We start from the raw sequence: 18,965 nt of genomic DNA, 5'->3' as shown, positions 1-18,965 counted from the left end.
ATCTAAAATCAGGCTTTTGCTTTCCTATACAGTGCATGTAGGGAAGTGTGGGAATCAAAGTATTTCAGTTCAGTACTATTAGACTGACATCTAAGGGACAGGCCCCCGGCTATGGAGAAAGCAGAAAATAGCGGAGCAGCAGCTGCAGAAATAGGGGGCACAGAATTGTTGGGCAATGAGAAAGCAGCATAGTTTGCAGTTTTTGGTGAAGGTTCAGGCACGCTTTAAGCCATTTGTGCCGGTTTAACATTCGTACTTCTTGTTTGTTAGCAGTTTCTCCTACCTCCAGGCCGATGCCATTGTTCTAAAAGGGCCGCTGAATCAGGGTCGTGTGACCCATCCCGACCGCCAGCATTTCCTCGTTAGTATAGTGGTAAGTATCCCCGCCTGTCACGCGGGAGACCGGGGTTCGATTCCCCGACGGGGAGGCCTTGCATTTTCTTAGTATAAACGACTATGTTAAGAAAGAAAGAGAAAACATTAAATAAACCTGTAGAAACGAGACAATGTGCGTGGCAGGGTGTAAGCTCCTGGCCGGTTAGCTCAGTTGGTTAGAGCGTGGTGCTAATAACGCCAAGGTCGCGGGTTCGATCCCCGTACGGGCCATTCTGTTTTTCACCTCTATGCAGTAAAGGTGGTTTAACAAGTAAAATTGTGGCAGCAAATAGCATGCGTATAATTTCTGCTCACATATAGCATAGTGCTATCTCAGGGCACGCTGTGTTCATGTAAAGCACTATATCCTTATGTTGGAGAACATAAGAAATGTTTGGATTTCTTACGTTAGTCTGTTTTCCCTTAGTCCTAACAACATCACAAGTATCCCTCCCTATCTTATTTTACTTTATAATTAAAAACTGCATGGGTGGGGTTGTAGTCACCATCATGGTAGTTGGAGAGGGCAATTAATTAGTCATTTGATTATTTAAATTCCATCCGTCCTACCATTTCACACGGGCAGAATTACCCCATTGTTGTGCTGCTGTTAGGACTAAGGGAGAAAAAGATTGCTACGAACAGTACATAAAGGCAGCTAGAAATTCAGTACATAAAGGCAGCTAGAAATCTGTTGTTATTAAATGGAGTGTAACTTTTTACACAAAGAGGAGTTATTATGGCAGTATGTTTGGTATCTAGCAACTTTGCTATGCAAGTAGGGTTAACATTTCTGCGTTTTTCCACTAGAAAAGTATCTGTATACTTTTGGCCCCTACATGTCTCCCTTCTACTAAATCTGCGGTTCAACCCCCTGTTGTCATGCTTTTTCTGTCCCAAGTAACACAGGAGCAGAGAGACAGACTACAGGAAGTTGGGGGGTGTCTATCTATCAAAGTGTGCTCCTATTTGCTCACCGGTAGCCTGCCTCTCCTAACAGCCAAACATGCAGCAAAGCAGCAGCTCATGTAAGTAAACTGAGCTCTTCCAGCTGCTTAGTTCTGTGTCATGTCTCTCACTGCTATGCAATCCAGACATGACAAAGAACTAAGCATCTAAAATCAGGCTTTTGCTTTCCTATACAGTGCATGTAGGGAAGTGTGGGAATCAAAGTATTTCAGTTCAGTACTATTAGACTGACATCTAAGGGACAGGCCCCCGGCTATGGAGAAAGCAGAAAATAGCGGAGCAGCAGCTGCAGAAATAGGGGGCACAGAATTGTTGGGCAATGAGAAAGCAGCATAGTTTGCAGTTTTTGGTGAAGGTTCAGGCACGCTTTAAGCCATTTGTGCCGGTTTAACATTCGTACTTCTTGTTTGTTAGCAGTTTCTCCTACCTCCAGGCCGATGCCATTGTTCTAAAAGGGCCGCTGAATCAGGGTCGTGTGACCCATCCTGACCACCAGCATTTCCTCGTTAGTATAGTGGTAAGTATCCCCGCTTGTCACGCGGGAGACCGGGGTTCGATTCCCCGACGGGGAGGCCTTGCATTTTCTTAGTATAAACGACTATGTTAAGAAAGAAAGAGAAAACATTAAATAAACCTGTAGAAACGAGACAATGTGCGTGGCAGGGTGTAAGCTCCTGGCCGGTTAGCTCAGTTGGTTAGAGCGTGGTGCTAATAACGCCAAGGTCGCGGGTTCGATCCCCGTACGGGCCATTCTGTTTTTCACCTCTATGCAGTAAAGGTGGGTTAACAAGTAAAATTGTGGCAGCAAATAGCATGCGTATAATTTCTGCTCACATATAGCATAGTGCTATCTCAGGGCACGCTGTGTTCATGTAAAGCACTATATCCTTATGTTGGAGAACATAAGAAATGTTTGGATTTCTTACGTTAGTCTGTTTTCCCTTAGTCCTAACAACATCACAAGTATCCCTCCCTATCTTATTTTACTTTATAATTAAAAACTGCATGGGTGGGGTTGTAGTCACCATCATGGTAGTTGGAGAGGGCAATTAATTAGTCATTTGATTATTTAAATTCCATCCGTCCTACCATTTCACACAGGCAGAATTACCCCATTGTTGTGCTGCTGTTAGGACTAAGGGAGAAAAAGATTGCTACGAACAGTACATAAAGGCAGCTAGAAATTCAGTACATAAAGGCAGCTAGAAATCTGTTGTTATTAAATGGAGTGTAACTTTTTACACAAAGAGGAGTTATTATGGCAGTATGTTTGGTATCTAGCAACTTTGCTATGCAAGTAGGGTTAACATTTCTGCGTTTTTCCACTAGAAAAGTATCTGTATACTTTTGGCCCCTACATGTCTCCCTTCTACTAAATCTGCGGTTCAACCCCCTGTTGTCATGCTTTTTCTGTCCCAAGTAACACAGGAGCAGAGAGACAGACTACAGGAAGTTGGGGGGTGTCTATCTATCAAAGTGTGCTCCTATTTGCTCACCGGTAGCCTGCCTCTCCTAACAGCCAAACATGCAGCAAAGCAGCAGCTCATGTAAGTAAACTGAGCTCTTCCAGCTGCTTAGTTCTGTGTCATGTCTCTCACTGCTATGCAATCCAGACATGACAAAGAACTAAGCATCTAAAATCAGGCTTTTGCTTTCCTATACAGTGCATGTAGGGAAGTGTGGGAATCAAAGTATTTCAGTTCAGTACTATTAGACTGACATCTAAGGGACAGGCCCCCGGCTATGGAGAAAGCAGAAAATAGCGGAGCAGCAGCTGCAGAAATAGGGGGCACAGAATTGTTGGGCAATGAGAAAGCAGCATAGTTTGCAGTTTTTGGTGAAGGTTCAGGCACGCTTTAAGCCATTTGTGCCGGTTTAACATTCGTACTTCTTGTTTGTTAGCAGTTTCTCCTACCTCCAGGCCGATGCCATTGTTCTAAAAGGGCCGCTGAATCAGGGTCGTGTGACCCATCCCGACCACCAGCATTTCCTCGTTAGTATAGTGGTAAGTATCCCCGCTTGTCACGCGGGAGACCGGGGTTCGATTCCCCGACGGGGAGGCCTTGCATTTTCTTAGTATAAACGACTATGTTAAGAAAGAAAGAGAAAACATTAAATAAACCTGTAGAAACGAGACAATGTGCGTGGCAGGGTGTAAGCTCCTGGCCGGTTAGCTCAGTTGGTTAGAGCGTGGTGCTAATAACGCCAAGGTCGCGGGTTCGATCCCCGTACGGGCCATTCTGTTTTTCACCTCTATGCAGTAAAGGTGGTTTAACAAGTAAAATTGTGGCAGCAAATAGCATGCGTATAATTTCTGCTCACATATAGCATAGTGCTATCTCAGGGCACGCTGTGTTCATGTAAAGCACTATATCCTTATGTTGGAGAACATAAGAAATGTTTGGATTTCTTACGTTAGTCTGTTTTCCCTTAGTCCTAACAACATCACAAGTATCCCTCCCTATCTTATTTTACTTTATAATTAAAAACTGCATGGGTGGGGTTGTAGTCACCATCATGGTAGTTGGAGAGGGCAATTAATTAGTCATTTGATTATTTAAATTCCATCCGTCCTACCATTTCACACGGGCAGAATTACCCCATTGTTGTGCTGCTGTTAGGACTAAGGGAGAAAAAGATTGCTACGAACAGTACATAAAGGCAGCTAGAAATTCAGTACATAAAGGCAGCTAGAAATCTGTTGTTATTAAATGGAGTGTAACTTTTTACACAAAGAGGAGTTATTATGGCAGTATGTTTGGTATCTAGCAACTTTGCTATGCAAGTAGGGTTAACATTTCTGCGTTTTTCCACTAGAAAAGTATCTGTATACTTTTGGCCCCTACATGTCTCCCTTCTACTAAATCTGCGGTTCAACCCCCTGTTGTCATGCTTTTTCTGTCCCAAGTAACACAGGAGCAGAGAGACAGACTACAGGAAGTTGGGGGGTGTCTATCTATCAAAGTGTGCTCCTATTTGCTCACCGGTAGCCTGCCTCTCCTAACAGCCAAACATGCAGCAAAGCAGCAGCTCATGTAAGTAAACTGAGCTCTTCCAGCTGCTTAGTTCTGTGTCATGTCTCTCACTGCTATGCAATCCAGACATGACAAAGAACTAAGCATCTAAAATCAGGCTTTTGCTTTCCTATACAGTGCATGTAGGGAAGTGTGGGAATCAAAGTATTTCAGTTCAGTACTATTAGACTGACATCTAAGGGACAGGCCCCCGGCTATGGAGAAAGCAGAAAATAGCGGAGCAGCAGCTGCAGAAATAGGGGGCACAGAATTGTTGGGCAATGAGAAAGCAGCATAGTTTGCAGTTTTTGGTGAAGGTTCAGGCACGCTTTAAGCCATTTGTGCCGGTTTAACATTCGTACTTCTTGTTTGTTAGCAGTTTCTCCTACCTCCAGGCCGATGCCATTGTTCTAAAAGGGCCGCTGAATCAGGGTCGTGTGACCCATCCCGACCACCAGCATTTCCTCGTTAGTATAGTGGTAAGTATCCCCGCTTGTCACGCGGGAGACCGGGGTTCGATTCCCCGACGGGGAGGCCTTGCATTTTCTTAGTATAAACGACTATGTTAAGAAAGAAAGAGAAAACATTAAATAAACCTGTAGAAACGAGACAATGTGCGTGGCAGGGTGTAAGCTCCTGGCCGGTTAGCTCAGTTGGTTAGAGCGTGGTGCTAATAACGCCAAGGTCGTGGGTTCGATCCCCGTACGGGCCATTCTGTTTTTCACCTCTATGCAGTAAAGGTGGTTTAACAAGTAAAATTGTGGCAGCAAATAGCATGCGTATAATTTCTGCTCACATATAGCATAGTGCTATCTCAGGGCACGCTGTGTTCATGTAAAGCACTATATCCTTATGTTGGAGAACATAAGAAATGTTTGGATTTCTTACGTTAGTCTGTTTTCCCTTAGTCCTAACAACATCACAAGTATCCCTCCCTATCTTATTTTACTTTATAATTAAAAACTGCATGGGTGGGGTTGTAGTCACCATCATGGTAGTTGGAGAGGGCAATTAATTAGTCATTTGATTATTTAAATTCCATCCGTCCTACCATTTCACACGGGCAGAATTACCCCATTGTTGTGCTGCTGTTAGGACTAAGGGAGAAAAAGATTGCTACGAACAGTACATAAAGGCAGCTAGAAATTCAGTACATAAAGGCAGCTAGAAATCTGTTGTTATTAAATGGAGTGTAACTTTTTACACAAAGAGGAGTTATTATGGCAGTATGTTTGGTATCTAGCAACTTTGCTATGCAAGTAGGGTTAACATTTCTGCGTTTTTCCACTAGAAAAGTATCTGTATACTTTTGGCCCCTACATGTCTCCCTTCTACTAAATCTGCGGTTCAACCCCCTGTTGTCATGCTTTTTCTGTCCCAAGTAACACAGGAGCAGAGAGACAGACTACAGGAAGTTGGGGGGTGTCTATCTATCAAAGTGTGCTCCTATTTGCTCACCGGTAGCCTGCCTCTCCTAACAGCCAAACATGCAGCAAAGCAGCAGCTCATGTAAGTAAACTGAGCTCTTCCAGCTGCTTAGTTCTGTGTCATGTCTCTCACTGCTATGCAATCCAGACATGACAAAGAACTAAGCATCTAAAATCAGGCTTTTGCTTTCCTATACAGTGCATGTAGGGAAGTGTGGGAATCAAAGTATTTCAGTTCAGTACTATTAGACTGACATCTAAGGGACAGGCCCCCGGCTATGGAGAAAGCAGAAAATAGCGGAGCAGCAGCTGCAGAAATAGGGGGCACAGAATTGTTGGGCAATGAGAAAGCAGCATAGTTTGAAGTTTTTGGTGAAGGTTCAGGCACGCTTTAAGCCATTTGTGCCGGTTTAACATTCGTACTTCTTGTTTGTTAGCAGTTTCTCCTACCTCCAGGCCGATGCCATTGTTCTAAAAGGGCCGCTGAATCAGGGTCGTGTGACCCATCCCGACCACCAGCATTTCCTCGTTAGTATAGTGGTAAGTATCCCCGCTTGTCACGCGGGAGACCGGGGTTCGATTCCCCGACGGGGAGGCCTTGCATTTTCTTAGTATAAACGACTATGTTAAGAAAGAAAGAGAAAACATTAAATAAACCTGTAGAAACGAGACAATGTGCGTGGCAGGGTGTAAGCTCCTGGCCGGTTAGCTCAGTTGGTTAGAGCGTAGTGCTAATAACGCCAAGGTCGCGGGTTCGATCCCCGTACGGGCTATTCAGTTTTTCACCTCTATGCAGTAAAGGTGGTTTAACAAGTAAAATTGTGGCAGCAAATAGCATGCGTATAATTTCTGCTCACATATAGCATAGTGCTATCTCAGGGCACGCTGTGTTCATGTAAAGCACTATATCCTTATGTTGGAGAACATAAGAAATGTTTGGATTTCTTACGTTAGTCTGTTTTCCCTTAGTCCTAACAACATCACAAGTATCCCTCCCTATCTTATTTTACTTTATAATTAAAAACTGCATGGGTGGGGTTGTAGTCACCATCATGGTAGTTTGTAGAGGGCAATTAATTAGTCATTTGATTATTTAAATTCCATCCGTCCTACCATTTCACACGGGCAGAATTACCCCATTGTTGTGCTGCTGTTAGGACTAAGGGAGAAAAAGATTGCTACGAACAGTACATAAAGGCAGCTAGAAATTCAGTACATAAAGGCAGCTAGAAATCTGTTGTTATTAAATGGAGTGTAACTTTTTACACAAAGAGGAGTTATTATGGCAGTATGTTTGGTATCTAGCAACTTTGCTATGCAAGTAGGGTTAACATTTCTGCGTTTTTCCACTAGAAAAGTATCTGTATACTTTTGGCCCCTACATGTCTCCCTTCTACTAAATCTGCGGTTCAACCCCCTGTTGTCATGCTTTTTCTGTCCCAAGTAACACAGGAGCAGAGAGACAGACTACAGGAAGTTGGGGGGTGTCTATCTATCAAAGTGTGCTCCTATTTGCTCACCGGTAGCCTGCCTCTCCTAACAGCCAAACATGCAGCAAAGCAGCAGCTCATGTAAGTAAACTGAGCTCTTCCAGCTGCTTAGTTCTGTGTCATGTCTCTCACTGCTATGCAATCCAGACATGACAAAGAACTAAGCATCTAAAATCAGGCTTTTGCTTTCCTATACAGTGCATGTAGGGAAGTGTGGGAATCAAAGTATTTCAGTTCAGTACTATTAGACTGACATCTAAGGGACAGGCCCCCGGCTATGGAGAAAGCAGAAAATAGCGGAGCAGCAGCTGCAGAAATAGGGGGCACAGAATTGTTGGGCAATGAGAAAGCAGCATAGTTTGCAGTTTTTGGTGAAGGTTCAGGCACGCTTTAAGCCATTTGTGCCGGTTTAACATTCGTACTTCTTGTTTGTTAGCAGTTTCTCCTACCTCCAGGCCGATGCCATTGTTCTAAAAGGGCCGCTGAATCAGGGTCGTGTGACCCATCCCGACCACCAGCATTTCCTCGTTAGTATAGTGGTAAGTATCCCCGCCTGTCACGCGGGAGACCGGGGTTCGATTCCCCGACGGGGAGGCCTTGCATTTTCTTAGTATAAACGACTATGTTAAGAAAGAAAGAGAAAACATTAAATAAACCTGTAGAAACGAGACAATGTGCGTGGCAGGGTGTAAGCTCCTGGCCGGTTAGCTCAGTTGGTTAGAGCGTGGTGCTAATAACGCCAAGGTCGCGGGTTCGATCCCCGTACGGGCCATTCTGTTTTTCACCTCTATGCAGTAAAGGTGGTTTAACAAGTAAAATTGTGGCAGCAAATAGCATGCGTATAATTTCTGCTCACATATAGCATAGTGCTATCTCAGGGCACGCTGTGTTCATGTAAAGCACTATATCCTTATGTTGGAGAACATAAGAAATGTTTGGATTTCTTACGTTAGTCTGTTTTCCCTTAGTCCTAACAACATCACAAGTATCCCTCCCTATCTTATTTTACTTTATAATTAAAAACTGCATGGGTGGGGTTGTAGTCACCATCATGGTAGTTGGAGAGGGCAATTAATTAGTCATTTGATTATTTAAATTCCATCCGTCCTACCATTTCACACGGGCAGAATTACCCCATTGTTGTGCTGCTGTTAGGACTAAGGGAGAAAAAGATTGCTACGAACAGTACATAAAGGCAGCTAGAAATTCAGTACATAAAGGCAGCTAGAAATCTGTTGTTATTAAATGGAGTGTAACTTTTTACACAAAGAGGAGTTATTATGGCAGTATGTTTGGTATCTAGCAACTTTGCTATGCAAGTAGGGTTAACATTTCTGCGTTTTTCCACTAGAAAAGTATCTGTATACTTTTGGCCCCTACATGTCTCCCTTCTACTAAATCTGCGGTTCAACCCCCTGTTGTCATGCTTTTTCTGTCCCAAGTAACACAGGAGCAGAGAGACAGACTACAGGAAGTTGGGGGGTGTCTATCTATCAAAGTGTGCTCCTATTTGCTCACCGGTAGCCTGCCTCTCCTAACAGCCAAACATGCAGCAAAGCAGCAGCTCATGTAAGTAAACTGAGCTCTTCCAGCTGCTTAGTTCTGTGTCATGTCTCTCACTGCTATGCAATCCAGACATGACAAAGAACTAAGCATCTAAAATCAGGCTTTTGCTTTCCTATACAGTGCATGTAGGGAAGTGTGGGAATCAAAGTATTTCAGTTCAGTACTATTAGACTGACATCTAAGGGACAGGCCCCCGGCTATGGAGAAAGCAGAAAATAGCGGAGCAGCAGCTGCAGAAATAGGGGGCACAGAATTGTTGGGCAATGAGAAAGCAGCATAGTTTGCAGTTTTTGGTGAAGGTTCAGGCACGCTTTAAGCCATTTGTGCCGGTTTAACATTCGTACTTCTTGTTTGTTAGCAGTTTCTCCTACCTCCAGGCCGATGCCATTGTTCTAAAAGGGCCGCTGAATCAGGGTCGTGTGACCCATCCCGACCACCAGCATTTCCTCGTTAGTATAGTGGTAAGTATCCCCGCTTGTCACGCGGGAGACCGGGGTTCGATTCCCCGACGGGGAGGCCTTGCATTTTCTTAGTATAAACGACTATGTTAAGAAAGAAAGAGAAAACATTAAATAAACCTGTAGAAACGAGACAATGTGCGTGGCAGGGTGTAAGCTCCTGGCCGGTTAGCTCAGTTGGTTAGAGCGTGGTGCTAATAACGCCAAGGTCGCGGGTTCGATCCCCGTACGGGCCATTCTGTTTTTCACCTCTATGCAGTAAAGGTGGTTTAACAAGTAAAATTGTGGCAGCAAATAGCATGCGTATAATTTCTGCTCACATATAGCATAGTGCTATCTCAGGGCACGCTGTGTTCATGTAAAGCACTATATCCTTATGTTGGAGAACATAAGAAATGTTTGGATTTCTTACGTTAGTCTGTTTTCCCTTAGTCCTAACAACATCACAAGTATCCCTCCCTATCTTATTTTACTTTATAATTAAAAACTGCATGGGTGGGGTTGTAGTCACCATCATGGTAGTTGGAGAGGGCAATTAATTAGTCATTTGATTATTTAAATTCCATCCGTCCTACCATTTCACACGGGCAGAATTACCCCATTGTTGTGCTGCTGTTAGGACTAAGGGAGAAAAAGATTGCTACGAACAGTACATAAAGGCAGCTAGAAATTCAGTACATAAAGGCAGCTAGAAATCTGTTGTTATTAAATGGAGTGTAACTTTTTACACAAAGAGGAGTTATTATGGCAGTATGTTTGGTATCTAGCAACTTTGCTATGCAAGTAGGGTTAACATTTCTGCGTTTTTCCACTAGAAAAGTATCTGTATACTTTTGGCCCCTACATGTCTCCCTTCTACTAAATCTGCGGTTCAACCCCCTGTTGTCATGCTTTTTCTGTCCCAAGTAACACAGGAGCAGAGAGACAGACTACAGGAAGTTGGGGGGTGTCTATCTATCAAAGTGTGCTCCTATTTGCTCACCGGTAGCCTGCCTCTCCTAACAGCCAAACATGCAGCAAAGCAGCAGCTCATGTAAGTAAACTGAGCTCTTCCAGCTGCTTAGTTCTGTGTCATGTCTCTCACTGCTATGCAATCCAGACATGACAAAGAACTAAGCATCTAAAATCAGGCTTTTGCTTTCCTATACAGTGCATGTAGGGAAGTGTGGGAATCAAAGTATTTCAGTTCAGTACTATTAGACTGACATCTAAGGGACAGGCCCCCGGCTATGGAGAAAGCAGAAAATAGCGGAGCAGCAGCTGCAGAAATAGGGGGCACAGAATTGTTGGGCAATGAGAAAGCAGCATAGTTTGCAGTTTTTGGTGAAGGTTCAGGCACGCTTTAAGCCATTTGTGCCGGTTTAACATTCGTACTTCTTGTTTGTTAGCAGTTTCTCCTACCTCCAGGCCGATGCCATTGTTCTAAAAGGGCCGCTGAATCAGGGTCGTGTGACCCATCCCGACCACCAGCATTTCCTCGTTAGTATAGTGGTAAGTATCCCCGCCTGTCACGCGGGAGACCGGGGTTCGATTCCCTGACGGGGAGGCCTTGCATTTTCTTAGTATAAACGACTATGTTAAGAAAGAAAGAGAAAACATTAAATAAACCTGTAGAAACGAGACAATGTGCGTGGCAGGGTGTAAGCTCCTGGCCGGTTAGCTCAGTTGGTTAGAGCGTGGTGCTAATAACGCCAAGGTCGCGGGTTCGATCCCCGTACGGGCCATTCTGTTTTTCACCTCTATGCAGTAAAGGTGGTTTAACAAGTAAAATTGTGGCAGCAAATAGCATGCGTATAATTTCTGCTCACATATAGCATAGTGCTATCTCAGGGCACGCTGTGTTCATGTAAAGCACTATATCCTTATGTTGGAGAACATAAGAAATGTTTGGATTTCTTACGTTAGTCTGTTTTCCCTTAGTCCTAACAACATCACAAGTATCCCTCCCTATCTTATTTTACTTTATAATTAAAAACTGCATGGGTGGGGTTGTAGTCACCATCATGGTAGTTGGAGAGGGCAATTAATTAGTCATTTGATTATTTAAATTCCATCCGTCCTACCATTTCACACGGGCAGAATTACCCCATTGTTGTGCTGCTGTTAGGACTAAGGGAGAAAAAGATTGCTACGAACAGTACATAAAGGCAGCTAGAAATTCAGTACATAAAGGCAGCTAGAAATCTGTTGTTATTAAATGGAGTGTAACTTTTTACACAAAGAGGAGTTATTATGGCAGTATGTTTGGTATCTAGCAACTTTGCTATGCAAGTAGGGTTAACATTTCTGCGTTTTTCCACTAGAAAAGTATCTGTATACTTTTGGCCCCTACATGTCTCCCTTCTACTAAATCTGCGGTTCAACCCCCTGTTGTCATGCTTTTTCTGTCCCAAGTAACACAGGAGCAGAGAGACAGACTACAGGAAGTTGGGGGGTGTCTATCTATCAAAGTGTGCTCCTATTTGCTCACCGGTAGCCTGCCTCTCCTAACAGCCAAACATGCAGCAAAGCAGCAGCTCATGTAAGTAAACTGAGCTCTTCCAGCTGCTTAGTTCTGTGTCATGTCTCTCACTGCTATGCAATCCAGACATGACAAAGAACTAAGCATCTAAAATCAGGCTTTTGCTTTCCTATACAGTGCATGTAGGGAAGTGTGGGAATCAAAGTATTTCAGTTCAGTACTATTAGACTGACATCTAAGGGACAGGCCCCCGGCTATGGAGAAAGCAGAAAATAGCGGAGCAGCAGCTGCAGAAATAGGGGGCACAGAATTGTTGGGCAATGAGAAAGCAGCATAGTTTGCAGTTTTTGGTGAAGGTTCAGGCACGCTTTAAGCCATTTGTGCCGGTTTAACATTCGTACTTCTTGTTTGTTAGCAGTTTCTCCTACCTCCAGGCCGATGCCATTGTTCTAAAAGGGCCGCTGAATCAGGGTCGTGTGACCCATCCCGACCACCAGCATTTCCTCGTTAGTATAGTGGTAAGTATCCCCGCTTGTCACGCGGGAGACCGGGGTTCGATTCCCCGACGGGGAGGCCTTGCATTTTCTTAGTATAAACGACTATGTTAAGAAAGAAAGAGAAAACATTAAATAAACCTGTAGAAACGAGACAATGTGCGTGGCAGGGTGTAAGCTCCTGGCCGGTTAGCTCAGTTGGTTAGAGCGTGGTGCTAATAACGCCAAGGTCGCGGGTTCGATCCCCGTACGGGCCATTCTGTTTTTCACCTCTATGCAGTAAAGGTGGTTTAACAAGTAAAATTGTGGCAGCAAATAGCATGCGTATAATTTCTGCTCACATATAGCATAGTGCTATCTCAGGGCACGCTGTGTTCATGTAAAGCACTATATCCTTATGTTGGAGAACATAAGAAATGTTTGGATTTCTTACGTTAGTCTGTTTTCCCTTAGTCCTAACAACATCACAAGTATCCCTCCCTATCTTATTTTACTTTATAATTAAAAACTGCATGGGTGGGGTTGTAGTCACCATCATGGTAGTTGGAGAGGGCAATTAATTAGTCATTTGATTATTTAAATTCCATCCGTCCTACCATTTCACACGGGCAGAATTACCCCATTGTTGTGCTGCTGTTAGGACTAAGGGAGAAAAAGATTGCTACGAACAGTACATAAAGGCAGCTAGAAATTCAGTACATAAAGGCAGCTAGAAATCTGTTGTTATTAAATGGAGTGTAACTTTTTACACAAAGAGGAGTTATTATGGCAGTATGTTTGGTATCTAGCAACTTTGCTATGCAAGTAGGGTTAACATTTCTGCGTTTTTCCACTAGAAAAGTATCTGTATACTTTTGGCCCCTACATGTCTCCCTTCTACTAAATCTGCGGTTCAACCCCCTGTTGTCATGCTTTTTCTGTCCCAAGTAACACAGGAGCAGAGAGACAGACTACAGGAAGTTGGGGGGTGTCTATCTATCAAAGTGTGCTCCTATTTGCTCACCGGTAGCCTGCCTCTCCTAACAGCCAAACATGCAGCAAAGCAGCAGCTCATGTAAGTAAACTGAGCTCTTCCAGCTGCTTAGTTCTGTGTCATGTCTCTCACTGCTATGCAATCCAGACATGACAAAGAACTAAGCATCTAAAATCAGGCTTTTGCTTTCCTATACAGTGCATGTAGGGAAGTGTGGGAATCAAAGTATTTCAGTTCAGTACTATTAGACTGACATCTAAGGGACAGGCCCCCGGCTATGGAGAAAGCAGAAAATAGCGGAGCAGCAGCTGCAGAAATAGGGGGCACAGAATTGTTGGGCAATGAGAAAGCAGCATAGTTTGCAGTTTTTGGTGAAGGTTCAGGCACGCTTTAAGCCATTTGTGCCGGTTTAACATTCGTACTTCTTGTTTGTTAGCAGTTTCTCCTACCTCCAGGCCGATGCCATTGTTCTAAAAGGGCCGCTGAATCAGGGTCGTGTGACCCATCCCGACCACCAGCATTTCCTCGTTAGTATAGTGGTAAGTATCCCCGCCTGTCACGCGGGAGACCGGGGTTCGATTCCCCGACGGGGAGGCCTTGCATTTTCTTAGTATAAACGACTATGTTAAGAAAGAAAGAGAAAACATTAAATAAACCTGTAGAAACGAGACAATGTGCGTGGCAGGGTGTAAGCTCCTGGCCGGTTAGCTCAGTTGGTTAGAGCGTGGTGCTAATAACGCCAAGGTCGTGGGTTCGATCCCCGTACGGGCCATTCTGTTTTTCACCTCTATGCAGTAAAGGTGGTTTAACAAGTAAAATTGTGGCAGCAAATAGCATGCGTATAATTTCTGCTCACATATAGCATAGTGCTATCTCAGGGCACGCTGTGTTCATGTAAAGCACTATATCCTTATGTTGGAGAACATAAGAAATGTTTGGATTTCTTACGTTAGTCTGTTTTCCCTTAGTCCTAACAACATCACAAGTATCCCTCCCTATCTTATTTTACTTTATAATTAAAAACTGCATGGGTGGGGTTGTAGTCACCATCATGGTAGTTGGAGAGGGCAATTAATTAGTCATTTGATTATTTAAATTCCATCCGTCCTACCATTTCACACGGGCAGAATTACCCCATTGTTGTGCTGCTGTTAGGACTAAGGGAGAAAAAGATTGCTACGAACAGTACATAAAGGCAGCTAGAAATTCAGTACATAAAGGCAGCTAGAAATCTGTTGTTATTAAATGGAGTGTAAATTTTTACACAAAGTGGAGCTATTATGGCAGTATGTTTGGTATCTAGCAACTTTGCTATGCAAGTAGGGTTAACATTTCTGCGTTTTTCCACTAGAAAAGTATCTGTATACTTTTGGCCCCTACATGTCTCCCTTCTACTAAATCTGCGGTTCAACCCCCTGTTGTCATGCTTTTTCTGTCCCAAGTAACACAGGAGCAGAGAGACAGACTACAGGAAGTTGGGGGGTGTCTATCTATCAAAGTGTGCTCCTATTTGCTCACCGGTAGCCTGCCTCTCCTAACAGCCAAACATGCAGCAAAGCAGCAGCTCATGTAAGTAAACTGAGCTCTTCCAGCTGCTTAGTTCTGTGTCATGTCTCTCACTGCTATGCAATCCAGACATGACAAAGAACTAAGCAGCTAAAATCAGGCTTTTGCTTTCCTATACAGTGCATGTAGGGAAGTGTGGGAATCAAAGTATTTCAGTTCAGTACTATTAGACTGACATCTAAGGGACAGGCCCCCGGCTATAGAGAAAGCAGAAAATAGCGGAGCAGCAGCTGCAGAAATAGGGGGCACAGAATTGTTGGGCAATGAGAAAGCAGCATAGTTTGCAGTTTTTGGTGAAGGTTCAGGCACGCTTTAAGCCATTTGTGCCGGTTTAACATTCGTACTTCTTGTTTGTTAGCAGTTTCTCCTACCTCCAGGCCGATGCCATTGTTCTAAAAGGGCCGCTGAATCAGGGTCGTGTGACCCATCCCGACCACCAGCATTTCCTCGTTAGTATACTGGTAAGTATCCCCGCTTGTCACGCGGGAGACCGGGGTTCGATTCCCCGACGGGGAGGCCTTGCATTTTCTTAGTATAAACGACTATGTTAAGAAAGAAAGAGAAAACATTAAATAAACCTGTAGAAACGAGACAATGTGCGTGGCAGGGTGTAAGCTCCTGGCTGGTTAGCTCAGTTGGTTAGAGCGTGGTGCTAATAACGCCAAGGTCGCGGGTTCGATCCCCGTACGGGCCATTCTGTTTTTCACCTCTATGCAGTAAAGGTGGTTTAACAAGTAAAATTGTGGCAGCAAATAGCATGCGTATAATTTCTGCTCACATATAGCATAGTGCTATCTCAGGGCACGCTGTGTTCATGTAAAGCACTATATCCTTATGTTGGAGAACATAAGAAATGTTTGGATTTCTTACGTTAGTCTGTTTTCCCTTAGTCCTAACAACATCACAAGTATCCCTCCCTATCTTATTTTACTTTATAATTAAAAACTGCATGGGTGGGGTTGTAGTCACCATCATGGTAGTTGGAGAGGGCAATAAATTAGTCATTTGATTATTTAAATTCCATCCGTCCTACCATTTCACACGGGCAGAATTACCCCATTGTTGTGCTGCTGTTAGGACTAAGGGAGAAAAAGATTGCTACGAACAGTACATAAAGGCAGCTAGAAATTCAGTACATAAAGGCAGCTAGAAATCTGTTGTTATTAAATGGAGTGTAACTTTTTACACAAAGAGGAGTTATTATGGCAGTATGTTTGGTATCTAGCAACTTTGCTATGCAAGTAGGGTTAACATTTCTGCGTTTTTCCACTAGAAAAGTATCTGTATACTTTTGGCCCCTACATGTCTCCCTTCTACTAAATCTGCGGTTCAACCCCCTGTTGTCATGCTTTTTCTGTCCCAAGTAACACAGGAGCAGAGAGACAGACTACAGGAAGTTGGGGGGTGTCTATCTATCAAAGTGTGCTCCTATTTGCTCACCGGTAGCCTGCCTCTCCTAACAGCCAAACATGCAGCAAAGCAGCAGCTCATGTAAGTAAACTGAGCTCTTCCAGCTGCTTAGTTCTGTGTCATGTCTCTCACTGCTATGCAATCCAGACATGACAAAGAACTAAGCATCTAAAATCAGGCTTTTGCTTTCCTATACAGTGCATGTAGGGAAGTGTGGGAATCAAAGTATTTCAGTTCAGTACTATTAGACTGACATCTAAGGGACAGGCCCCCGGCTATGGAGAAAGCAGAAAATAGCGGAGCAGCAGCTGCAGAAATAGGGGGCACAGAATTGTTGGGCAATGAGAAAGCAGCATAGTTTGCAGTTTTTGGTGAAGGTTCAGGCACGCTTTAAGCCATTTGTGCCGGTTTAACATTCGTACTTCTTGTTTGTTAGCAGTTTCTCCTACCTCCAGGCCGATGCCATTGTTCTAAAAGGGCCGCTGAATCAGGGTCGTGTGACCCATCCCGACCACCAGCATTTCCTCGTTAGTATAGTGGTAAGTATCCCCGCTTGTCACGCGGGAGACCGGGGTTCGATTCCCCGACGGGGAGGCCTTGCATTTTCTTAGTATAAACGACTATGTTAAGAAAGAAAGAGAAAACATTAAATAAACCTGTAGAAACGAGACAATGTGCGTGGCAGGGTGTAAGCTCCTGGCCGGTTAGCTCAGTTGGTTAGAGCGTGGTGCTAATAACGCCAAGGTCGCGGGTTCGATCCCCGTACGGGCCATTCTGTTTTTCACCTCTATGCAGTAAAGGTGGTTTAACAAGTAAAATTGTGGCAGCAAATAGCATGCGTATAATTTCTGCTCACATATAGCATAGTGCCATCTCAGGGCACGCTGTGTTCATGTAAAGCACTATATCCTTATGTTGGAAAACATAAGAAATGTTTGGATTTCTTACGTTAGTCTGTTTTCCCTTAGTCCTAACAACATCACAAGTATCCCTCCCTATCTTATTTTACTTTATAATTAAAAACTGCATGGGTGGGGTTGTAGTCACCATCATGGTAGTTGGAGAGGGCAATTAATTAGTCATTTGATTATTTAAATTCCATCCGTCCTACCATTTCACACGGGCAGAATTACCCCATTGTTGTGCTGCTGTTAGGACTAAGGGAGAAAAAGATTGCTACGAACAGTACATAAAGGCAGCTAGAAATTCAGTACATAAAGGCAGCTAGAAATCTGTTGTTATTAAATGGAGTGTAACTTTTTACACAAAGAGGAGTTATTATGGCAGTATGTTTGGTATCTAGCAACTTTGCTATGCAAGTAGGGTTAACATTTCTGCGTTTTTCCACTAGAAAAGTATCGGTATACTTTTGGCCCCTACATGTCTCCCTTCTACTAAATCTGCGGTTCAACCCCCTGTTGTCATGCTTTTTCTGTCCCAAGTAACACAGGAGCAGAGAGACAGACTACAGGAAGTTGGGGGGTGTCTATCTATCAAAGTGTGCTCCTATTTGCTCACCGGTAGCCTGCCTCTCCTAACAGCCAAACATGCAGCAAAGCAGCAGCTCATGTAAGTAAACTGAGCTCTTCCAGCTGCTTAGTTCTGTGTCATGTCTCTCACTGCTATGCAATCCAGACATGACAAAGAACTAAGCATCTAAAATCAGGCTTTTGCTTTCCTATACAGTGCATGTAGGGAAGTGTGGGAATCAAAGTATTTCAGTTCAGTACTATTAGACTGACATCTAAGGGACAGGCCCCCGGCTATGGAGAAAGCAGAAAATAGCGGAGCAGCAGCTGCAGAAATAGGGGGCACAGAATTGTTGGGCAATGAGAAAGCAGCATAGTTTGCAGTTTTTGGTGAAGGTTCAGGCACGCTTTAAGCCATTTGTGCCGGTTTAACATTCGTACTTCTTGTTTGTTAGCAGTTTCTCCTACCTCCAGGCCGATGCCATTGTTCTAAAAGGGCCGCTGAATCAGGGTCGTGTGACCCATCCCGACCACCAGCATTTCCTCGTTAGTATAGTGGTAAGTATCCCCGCCTGTCACGCGGGAGACCGGGGTTCGATTCCCCGACGGGGAGGCCTTGCATTTTCTTAGTATAAACGACTATGTTAAGAAAGAAAGAGAAAACATTAAATAAACCTGTAGAAACGAGACAATGTGCGTGGCAGGGTGTAAGCTCCTGGCCGGTTAGCTCAGTTGGTTAGAGCGTGGTGCTAATAACGCCAAGGTCGCGGGTTCGATCCCCGTACGGGCCATTCTGTTTTTCACCTCTATGCAGTAAAGGTGGTTTAACAAGTAAAATTGTGGCAGCAAATAGCATGCGTATAATTTCTGCTCACATATAGCATAGTGCTATCTCAGGGCACGCTGTGTTCATGTAAAGCACTATATCCTTATGTTGGAGAACATAAGAAATGTTTGGATTTCTTACGTTAGTCTGTTTTCCCTTAGTCCTAACAACATCACAAGTATCCCTCCCTATCTTATTTTACTTTATAATTAAAAACTGCATGGGTGGGGTTGTAGTCACCATCATGGTAGTTGGAGAGGGCAATTAATTAGTCATTTGATTATTTAAATTCCATCCGTCCTACCATTTCACACGGGCAGAATTACCCCATTGTTGTGCTGCTGTTAGGACTAAGGGAGAAAAAGATTGCTACGAACAGTACATAAAGGCAGCTAGAAATTCAGTACATAAAGGCAGCTAGAAATCTGTTGTTATTAAATGGAGTGTAACTTTTTACACAAAGAGAG

At 43.8% G+C, this 18,965-nt stretch overlaps 24 non-coding genes across 24 annotated transcripts; all 24 read left to right on the top strand.

The window, feature by feature from the left end:
* The first annotated feature begins 356 nt into the window (after positions 1-356).
* TRNAD-GUC lies at positions 357-428 on the top strand. The gene has a single exon. It is a non-coding gene; the product is annotated as a tRNA-Asp (tRNA).
* Positions 429-532: 104 nt separating this feature from the next.
* TRNAI-AAU lies at positions 533-606 on the top strand. Its single transcript has one exon. It is a non-coding gene; the product is annotated as a tRNA-Ile (tRNA).
* Positions 607-1,844: 1,238 nt separating this feature from the next.
* Positions 1,845-1,916, top strand: TRNAD-GUC. The gene has a single exon. It is a non-coding gene; the product is annotated as a tRNA-Asp (tRNA).
* Positions 1,917-2,020: 104 nt separating this feature from the next.
* On the top strand, positions 2,021-2,094 carry TRNAI-AAU. Its single transcript has one exon. It is a non-coding gene; the product is annotated as a tRNA-Ile (tRNA).
* Positions 2,095-3,332: 1,238 nt separating this feature from the next.
* Positions 3,333-3,404, top strand: TRNAD-GUC. Its single transcript has one exon. It is a non-coding gene; the product is annotated as a tRNA-Asp (tRNA).
* A 104-nt stretch (positions 3,405-3,508) lies between these two features.
* TRNAI-AAU lies at positions 3,509-3,582 on the top strand. Its single transcript has one exon. It is a non-coding gene; the product is annotated as a tRNA-Ile (tRNA).
* A 1,238-nt stretch (positions 3,583-4,820) lies between these two features.
* Positions 4,821-4,892, top strand: TRNAD-GUC. Its single transcript has one exon. It is a non-coding gene; the product is annotated as a tRNA-Asp (tRNA).
* A 104-nt stretch (positions 4,893-4,996) lies between these two features.
* On the top strand, positions 4,997-5,070 carry TRNAI-AAU. The gene has a single exon. It is a non-coding gene; the product is annotated as a tRNA-Ile (tRNA).
* A 1,238-nt stretch (positions 5,071-6,308) lies between these two features.
* Positions 6,309-6,380, top strand: TRNAD-GUC. Its single transcript has one exon. It is a non-coding gene; the product is annotated as a tRNA-Asp (tRNA).
* A 1,417-nt stretch (positions 6,381-7,797) lies between these two features.
* On the top strand, positions 7,798-7,869 carry TRNAD-GUC. The gene has a single exon. It is a non-coding gene; the product is annotated as a tRNA-Asp (tRNA).
* Positions 7,870-7,973: 104 nt separating this feature from the next.
* Positions 7,974-8,047, top strand: TRNAI-AAU. Its single transcript has one exon. It is a non-coding gene; the product is annotated as a tRNA-Ile (tRNA).
* A 1,238-nt stretch (positions 8,048-9,285) lies between these two features.
* TRNAD-GUC lies at positions 9,286-9,357 on the top strand. Its single transcript has one exon. It is a non-coding gene; the product is annotated as a tRNA-Asp (tRNA).
* Positions 9,358-9,461: 104 nt separating this feature from the next.
* Positions 9,462-9,535, top strand: TRNAI-AAU. The gene has a single exon. It is a non-coding gene; the product is annotated as a tRNA-Ile (tRNA).
* Positions 9,536-10,773: 1,238 nt separating this feature from the next.
* On the top strand, positions 10,774-10,845 carry TRNAD-GUC. The gene has a single exon. It is a non-coding gene; the product is annotated as a tRNA-Asp (tRNA).
* Positions 10,846-10,949: 104 nt separating this feature from the next.
* TRNAI-AAU lies at positions 10,950-11,023 on the top strand. The gene has a single exon. It is a non-coding gene; the product is annotated as a tRNA-Ile (tRNA).
* A 1,238-nt stretch (positions 11,024-12,261) lies between these two features.
* TRNAD-GUC lies at positions 12,262-12,333 on the top strand. The gene has a single exon. It is a non-coding gene; the product is annotated as a tRNA-Asp (tRNA).
* Positions 12,334-12,437: 104 nt separating this feature from the next.
* TRNAI-AAU lies at positions 12,438-12,511 on the top strand. Its single transcript has one exon. It is a non-coding gene; the product is annotated as a tRNA-Ile (tRNA).
* A 1,238-nt stretch (positions 12,512-13,749) lies between these two features.
* Positions 13,750-13,821, top strand: TRNAD-GUC. The gene has a single exon. It is a non-coding gene; the product is annotated as a tRNA-Asp (tRNA).
* A 104-nt stretch (positions 13,822-13,925) lies between these two features.
* On the top strand, positions 13,926-13,999 carry TRNAI-AAU. Its single transcript has one exon. It is a non-coding gene; the product is annotated as a tRNA-Ile (tRNA).
* A 1,414-nt stretch (positions 14,000-15,413) lies between these two features.
* On the top strand, positions 15,414-15,487 carry TRNAI-AAU. The gene has a single exon. It is a non-coding gene; the product is annotated as a tRNA-Ile (tRNA).
* Positions 15,488-16,725: 1,238 nt separating this feature from the next.
* On the top strand, positions 16,726-16,797 carry TRNAD-GUC. The gene has a single exon. It is a non-coding gene; the product is annotated as a tRNA-Asp (tRNA).
* Positions 16,798-16,901: 104 nt separating this feature from the next.
* On the top strand, positions 16,902-16,975 carry TRNAI-AAU. The gene has a single exon. It is a non-coding gene; the product is annotated as a tRNA-Ile (tRNA).
* A 1,238-nt stretch (positions 16,976-18,213) lies between these two features.
* Positions 18,214-18,285, top strand: TRNAD-GUC. The gene has a single exon. It is a non-coding gene; the product is annotated as a tRNA-Asp (tRNA).
* Positions 18,286-18,389: 104 nt separating this feature from the next.
* TRNAI-AAU lies at positions 18,390-18,463 on the top strand. Its single transcript has one exon. It is a non-coding gene; the product is annotated as a tRNA-Ile (tRNA).
* Positions 18,464-18,965: the final 502 nt, after the last annotated feature.

This window comes from Bufo bufo (genome assembly GCF_905171765.1).
Source record: "Bufo bufo chromosome 1 unlocalized genomic scaffold, aBufBuf1.1 SUPER_1_unloc_6, whole genome shotgun sequence".
Classification (NCBI taxonomy): Eukaryota; Metazoa; Chordata; class Amphibia; order Anura; family Bufonidae; genus Bufo; species Bufo bufo.
Note: the sequence above shows the minus strand (reverse complement) of the source record. Positions and strands in the feature narration are given on the sequence as shown.